This window comes from Nicotiana attenuata, unplaced genomic scaffold, assembly GCF_001879085.1.
Source record: "Nicotiana attenuata strain UT unplaced genomic scaffold, NIATTr2, whole genome shotgun sequence".
NCBI lineage: Eukaryota > Viridiplantae > Streptophyta > Magnoliopsida > Solanales > Solanaceae > Nicotiana > Nicotiana attenuata.
Window position 1 is genome coordinate 238,909 of NW_017670568.1, and position 7,699 is coordinate 246,607.

Below are 7,699 nucleotides of genomic sequence, written 5' to 3' on the forward strand. Positions count from 1 at the left end.
ATGATAGTAAGGCAAGAAGAAAGAATAACTGGTAAAGTAGAATTTTAGCCCAAGAACTCATACCTGAGGTGTGGAGGAAGTGGCTTCAACTCCAACACCGGTGGCTCCTCAATTGATGTCTTAGTTGGAGGCGTCTTTCTATTTTCAAGGTCCAAGGATAGCCTTCTCGGCTCATAAGAATAGGACCCCATTCCATGCAAGGCATTTACGCACTCCACTCGGCTAGCATCCTCATTGACATCAAGATTTAGAAGCACGGGCTCAAGGGGATCCTCTACGTTAATCATAGAACTTGTGTCATCCACTATCACAGCTGTGACAATGTCCACAAATGAACACACCTCGGTGCTATTGGGTTGCTTCATGGATTTGCAAACATGGAAGACGACCTTCTCATCACCCACTCGAAAAGTGAGCTCACCCGCTTCAACATCAACCAATGCCTTCCCCGTTGCAAGGAAAGGTCTCCCTAGAATAATTGGGACTTCGTAGTCCACTTCACAATCCAAAATGACAAAGTCGGCCGGCAATATAAACTTGTCCACCCGGACAAGCACATCATCAATTATGCCCAAAGGTCGCTTCATCGAACAATCCGCCATTTGAAGTCTCATTGAGGTCGGCCTAGGTTGCCCAATTCCCTAAGTCTTGAAGACCGAATAAGGCATCAAATTTATGCTAGCCCCCAAATCACAAAGGGCCTTGGCAAAATCCGCACTACCGATAGTGCAAGGGATAGTAAAAGCTCCGGGGTCTTCAAGTTTTGGGGCCATAGAAGGCACGATAGCACTAACTTGGTGAGTCATCTTTATTGTTTCACAATCCATCGACCGTTTTTTTGTCACCAAATCTTTCATGAACTTTGCATAGCCCGGCATTTGTTCAAGGGCTTCTACAAACGGCACATTTATGGACAAGCTCTTCATCATATCAATGAACTTTTTGAATTGATTATCATTTCTTTGTTTTGCAAGCCTTTGAGGATAAGGCGGAGGTGGCCTAGGCAAAGGTGCCTTGGTTTTGGGCACCACCGGCTCGGGCATGTCAATCACGTGTTCCCTAGACGGGTTCATGGCATCTTGAGTTTCCACCTAGGCCTCATCAATATCTATCCTCACTTCATTGTTCACATTGTTCTCAACCACATCTTCAACTATTAAAGGTTCATCATTTTCTCGCAACTCAACATCATCATCAACAACTTGCTTATCTTTTGAGTCATGCACATCACCGCCTATCCCACTTCTTGTTGTAACCGTCATCACATCATTGTTTCCACCCTTCGGGTTCACTATCGTATCACTCGGTAGAGCACCCTTAGGGCGAGTGTTCAACGATTGAGAGATTTGGCCTAATTGCACCTCCAAGTTCCGGATAGAGGTATTGTGGGAAGCCAATTGAGCATTGGAATCTTGGTTCTTCTTCATCATTTGTTCGAACATCATTTCTATTCTTCCCATATCATTGCCCTAAGAACTAGATCCTTGAGATTGAAATGGAGGCGGATTGTTCGGTTGTTGGTACATCGGGGACCTTTGAAAGCCTTGCCCCCAGTTGCCTTGGTTTCCATTGTTGTTCCACCCGCCTTGACCATTGTTGTTCCAATTGTTGTTATTACCATTCCAATTCCCTTGGTTGCCTTGATTGTTGTTCCCCCAATTACCGCCTTGGTTGTTGTTCCAATTACCACCTTGGTTGTTATTGTTGTTCCAATTACCACCACCTTGTTGTTGATTGCCCCAATTTCCTTGGGATCGCCATTGTTGATTTGAAGAGTTGCCTCTATTGCCTTGATAGTTGTTAATGTATTGTACCTCTTCACTTGGCTCATCATAGCCTCATTTTGAAACCCATCACAATCATCACCAAATTGCTCGAAATTCCCTTGGTTTTGTTGCCTTCTTTGCCTTCTCTTGTTGGTAAGCATACTAACACCTTCCATGGCATTCACTTGGCGAGGGTTTTGGACCTGTTGCAACTGTGCCTTAGCCAATTGATTCATAGTAGTTGTCAACTCCGCTATAGCTTGCCCATGGTCGTGTAACTCCTTATGCAAATGAATAACCGTAGGGTCGCCTTGAGGAACATTGGCCCTGTAGACATATGATTTTTGATCCTCCCCAAGATTTTTTATATTTTAGCATGTAAATATTTAATGTAGGCCTAATATAGCTATTTCAGCCATTTTTGACTTCTTTCCTTTATTTTTGTCATAAAAATAGAAAATTACAAAAAAATATTTTAGCTTACGTATCTTTCATAAATTTAAATAAGAATTATACAAAAATAGTACCTTATTTTTATCTTTACATAATCTTGAAAATACAAAAAATATATAATAGTTTCATGTTAGATTTTGCATTGTGTAGTATTTTTATCTTATTTTAAAAGGAGTCAATTAAGGTGTTGGATCACAATTTTAAGAGTTTTAGAGCCCAATTCTTGGTCCAATTCGGATTAGTCCATTAAGCCTAGGGACCCTTCTAGACTCTTCTTTGGAATAAAAAAAAATAAAAAAAAGATCCTAAGGACTTAACACAAAAAAACCTAGGGACTAATTGGCAAAATACATAAAAATACACCTAATCCTAGACTCTACCTATAAAGTAATGCTGAAAGTAATGCTGAAAATTAGCAAAAAGCGGAGGACTCTGAAAGAGCTGCGCCGAATACACAACACAGGACCCCTCCCTCATACGTTCTCATCTTCCTCACATCGCATAACACCAAAGAATAACGCCTGAAGGGCTGAAAAATGGAAAAAGGAGGAAAAGGCTGAAGAGCTTCAGCCGCAGAACACCCATCGAGACCCCCGACTCCCCCGTCATCATCTCTTTCACGCCTATCTCCAGTTTCATCTTCTCTACCGTAAACGACCCCTCCCCTCGAACTTCCATCTCGCTTCTGTCCAAACGATTTATCCGATTTTCTGCCTCACCATCTGTTGGTTCGAATTTTGTTCGAGGCATCGTTGACAGTTTGGTTTCAGTTGAAGTTTCTCAAAGAGATTCAAGTTTCAGATTTCATCTTTCAATTCTGTTTTTTTTTTCTAAAAGATGAGCGTGGTTTGAGGCTCAATTTTGATTTCCGGGCAGATTCGAGGTTACCGTTGTAATTCCCTATGCGGTCAGTGGTTCCAGCTTCATTACTTTGTTCGTGTTGCAATTTGTTCGATTTGTTTTATCCGAAATCCGTGTATATGTTGCGATATATGTTGTGGCTTTGGAATTTTATCTAAGATTCAGTTTAAGCTCCATTATAGACTGTTTCAAGCTTTTCATGTGGCTCTTCATGTTAATTTCTTGTTTTAAATCGATGGAATGGGGCATCCAGTCAGCGCATAGCGAATGAAAAAAGCGTTCATCCTGGATTCTCTTCCTCAAGAAAAATGTCTATCAATTGATCCCTATTCATTCTGTCAAAGTCTCCACTTTTCACGTTTGCCTTTGAGTTTGAAAATGGCAATTGGAATGATTCATTATAGCTGATGTTAATGATGTATATGGAGAAATGTGGTTAAGTCTTATTTGTTAGTTGCATTAGGATTTGCAGACTAAAGTGCTTCGGGTATTGATTGTTGTCGATGTGCTTTTGATGAAACAAACGTCCGAATATCGAATAAGAAGATTTGCTGACTTTATTTGGCGTGAATTCTTATCATAATGTTCTGTGCTAGGTGTTTTCTTTGATTAGTTTGCGTTTCAATTCCCATAGTCAGTTGGTTTGGTTGTTTTGAGCATTTTGGGTCAAATGTATATTTTTGATTTAGATGAATCTAAATTCAAGTGTAGTAGTAAGAAGGCACTCTCTGTTCATTAAATTTGAGATGGAATAATTTGGAAGATGCTTTAGTCATAGCATTTTGTACAGTTTGAAATGTGGGTGTTGGTTCATATTAAAGGGAATATTGGATTGATTATATCGGCATGAACCCATTTAGTTGTGTTAGTTTGGAATTGAAAGGAATCGAGGTGTGCCGTGCAAAACAAAATGATAATTGCATGGCCCTTATTTAATTAATCTTGTATTGATCCTTAGAATTCGAGGCGTGCCATTTAGCGAAATTCCATGACCCTCGCAAAGTTGCAAACACGTAGTTCCTTTAGGTGCGTTACTTTAATAATATTATCTTCCTAAACTCGGGTGTGCATTTCATGTGACCCAAATCCAAATCCTTATAACGTTGAATAAAATGTGTTTCGGATTACGGGTGCATTTCATGTGACGTAATCCAAAGACATATTTTAGACGACGTTAAATCTTCTTTTAAAAATGAATAAAGCAGTTAAAGAGTTAAAATTGCACATAGGTTCAAAATGTTTTAAAATCAGATAATCATGCCAGTTATAACAGTTGAGCGACCGTGTTAGAACCACGGAACTCGGGAATGCCTAATACCTTCTCCCGGGTTAACAGAATTCCTTACCCGAATTTCTGGTTCGCGGACTGTAATACAGAGTCATTCTTTCCTCGATTCGAGATTTTAAACCAGTGGCTTGGGACACCATAAATTATCACAAGTGGCGACTCTGAATCTTTTAATAAATAAATCCCGTTTCGATTGTCCTTTAATTGGAAAAACTCCCTTATACTATACCTCTTCCGGGGGTGTAGTGAAAAAAGGAGGTGTGACAGCTCTGGCGACTCTGCTGGGGATAACAGCCCAGAACTTTTGGTTCAGGGTTCAGAATTCGAGCTTAGATAAATTTTTATGTTTGGCTTTATCTGATTTTGTTACACGTTTGGGCCTAATATGCTAAATGTTGCTTTTTAATGCTTTGATATTCTGTGAACTGTATATAAACTGCTACGAAACCCTTCCTCTCTCTGAGTCTTCTAAATCATGGAGAAGGGTGCACTTCGTGTGACTTCTGTTCTGTCTAGAGTCTTATCCCTTTTTAGAACGAGGTTCGGACAAGTTGCAAAGCCGGTGAAGCTTCTGTATTCCTGGTACGCTGCCCCCCCCNCGGTACGCTGCCCCCCTCGGCTCGAGTTGTCCGCTCGGGTAAGCCAGGTCTAGAACAAATAAACCCAGGTTTTAAACCTAGAATAACCCAGCCTCATGCCGGATCCCTAGTAGGAACGCTTATCTGCATCATGTGCATTTGACTTAGGGGACTCAACACAGGGGTTGGGTCCGTCTAGGACAGGTGTACCCAAAATAATAGACCATCTTGATGCATCCTATGTGCTACATGTTGCATTTATTCAAGGGTAAAAGGGTCTTTGGCGGACCAAGGATAGCTGAGGGCAAATGAAAAAAAATGAAAAATAGTGAAAAATGAAAAAAAAAGAAAAAAAAAAGAGAGAGTGAAGTGTGAAGATAAAGCGAGTGGGGCCCAATTATTTTTCTGTCACATTTTTGTTAAGGAAGAGAGAAAAAAAAAATGAAAAATTCCAAAAGATTTTGCACTTTTGCATCATTTTTCGAAAAATCAAAAAAAAAATCAAAAAAGAGAAAGAAAATCCAAAAAGATTTTGCATGTTTCATCATTTTTCAAGGAAAAGCAAAAAATATGTTTTCTCTAAATTAGTTATTTTTTTTTAATTCTCAACCGTATCCAATCTGCCCGAACTACGCATACCTGAGTCTTGTCTTTCGGGGCGGGATACGTAGGCAACCCACATAGGGTCCGGTCTTCCTAGTAAATCTTAGGTTCTTGGCTTCGCGGGGTCTTAGCCAAATCTTGCACTTCTTACCACTTTTAGCCACATAGGTTAGTTTTAGAATTCAGAAGTTACTTGTTGGAAATTGTGTGAATTGAGTTGTGTCAATGGACTCTACTATTGAAATTTTTAGAGTTCAAGTTGAAGTTCTCTTGTCAAACTTCTTTTATGCTGACGAAAGTTCTATTGGGATCATTCCTTGTTTGTTGGAGCATTGTTTTGTGACTTCAATTCAATCTATGAGTTATTCTTAGGGCAATGTTTGAAAGTAAATCCTGCATTGAACACCAATTATCTTTGTGCTAAGACTGCGAAGTTTTGAAGCTTGTCCTGTTGAAGTTTGCCTCTATTTGTGGAGAAGTTTTTGGAGTAAATTGATAGCTGAAATTCTCCTAGTTTGAACTTGTTACCATCGGTTTTAATAGTTGTTGTCGTCGTTGAGTTTAATAGAGGGGATTCAGTTGGACTAGAGATTGAGCATGCTTGAATTGTGATTCGTAAGCTAAATCTGCGGAAACTTTGTGTTAGTTGAGATTGTGCTTGAGTTCAGCAGTGATAGTTGAAATCTGGTTTTTACTTCTAAAATGTTCTCCTGGTTGAATTGAGTGTTTTTGTTACATAAACTATTGTCCAGTTGGTTAGAATCTGCCGATAGAAGTGAATGTTTGCTGGGCAATAATTTGTTGTTTGTTTCCTGTTGCTGTAAAGGGTTTCGTGCTTGCTGCCCACAGTCATATATTATTTAGTTTTTGCTTAACAGTGAAGATTTCCGCATTTCCTTTGTAGATTGGTGTTACTATAGTTTTTCTGAACAGTTGAGGGAATTTTGCAAAGGTTTTAGCTTCACTTTAACTTAGCTGCATTGCTCTAGTTTATGTGACAACAATACACTACTGAAATTTTAGTTTTGAGCAGTCTTTTGAAAGCAGATTCTACACTATTCAGCTGCACTTTGTGGTTATTCTGATTCAATGCTGCTGTGATTCCAATACTTTGTTTCTACTGTTGAGGTCGTCGTTTTGAGCCGGAAATTTCTGTGTCTACTGCTGCTGAATTTAGCGCTCAAGGTGTTGCTGAAGTTCCGAGTTTTGAGCAGCAATTGAATAGCAAACCTGCGTCAGCTTGTTCGAGTCTTTGAATTCTGTATTTAATTGAAATCTGTTGATGTAATACAAGTTCCCTAAGCACTATTTTTATTTTTCTGCAACATTTTGTGAACCTGAAATTGGGTTTGGACATTATAGCTTGTTTGAAGAATTTTGATCTCAAATAGGAGCGTTTCGGACTGCTATTGAAAGCTGTTGAAACAGCCTTGAAAATCTGCACTTTTTGCATCAGTTGTCTAGTGAGGGCAAGCTGATTTTTCTGCACAGTTGAATTCGGTTGATTACAAATGTTTTGGTGATTACAAATGTCAGTTGGTCCAGCAGCTATAAATGTAAATCTGTAGAGTTGTCTGCAGCACAGTTTTCTGCTTGGTTCTAAATTTTAATTGCATTTTTGAGTTTGATCCTGCACAGTTGCTGAGTTTCTAAACTGGGCTGCTGAAATCTGCACAGCTGTAGATTCTGCCCTGCTGCAGCCTAAGAACTGCTCTGATTTCTGTTGTAATTCTACATTGTTTTAGCTTGTTAGCTGAAGAGCATTTGAGCTAGAAAAACCTGTAGCTTTGGGGCTGAGGTTTGGTTATTAATTTTCAGATTGTACTGCCTGTTTTTCTAGCTATTATTTTCAGATTGTACTGCCTGTTTTTCTAGCTACAATTTTTAGATTGTACTGCCTGAAGTGAGATCTGAAGTCATCTGCAGTGGGAAAGTTTTGTTGTTAGTTAGGAGGTGTATCATGATTAGTAGTAGTGGAGGATTGGATGCATTAGGTATTGAGGTGGAATTACTGGTTTAGCATTAGTCTTTTACATTCGATTTTGAAATGTTTAATTACTGGTATATTGCACTCAATACAGGGTTACATTTTACTCGGTTTACAGACTCTATGTGATCAATATTACACAAACAAATTCACGTATTAAATG

The 7,699-nt window shown here is 39.2% G+C and overlaps 1 long non-coding RNA gene across 1 annotated transcript; it reads left to right on the forward strand.

The window, feature by feature from the left end:
* The first annotated feature begins 2,639 nt into the window (after positions 1-2,639).
* Positions 2,640-6,921, forward strand: LOC109241076. The gene is made up of 2 exons (XR_002070182.1): positions 2,640-3,126; positions 6,583-6,921. It is a non-coding gene; the product is annotated as an uncharacterized LOC109241076 (long non-coding RNA).
* The last annotated feature ends 778 nt before the right edge of the window (positions 6,922-7,699 follow it).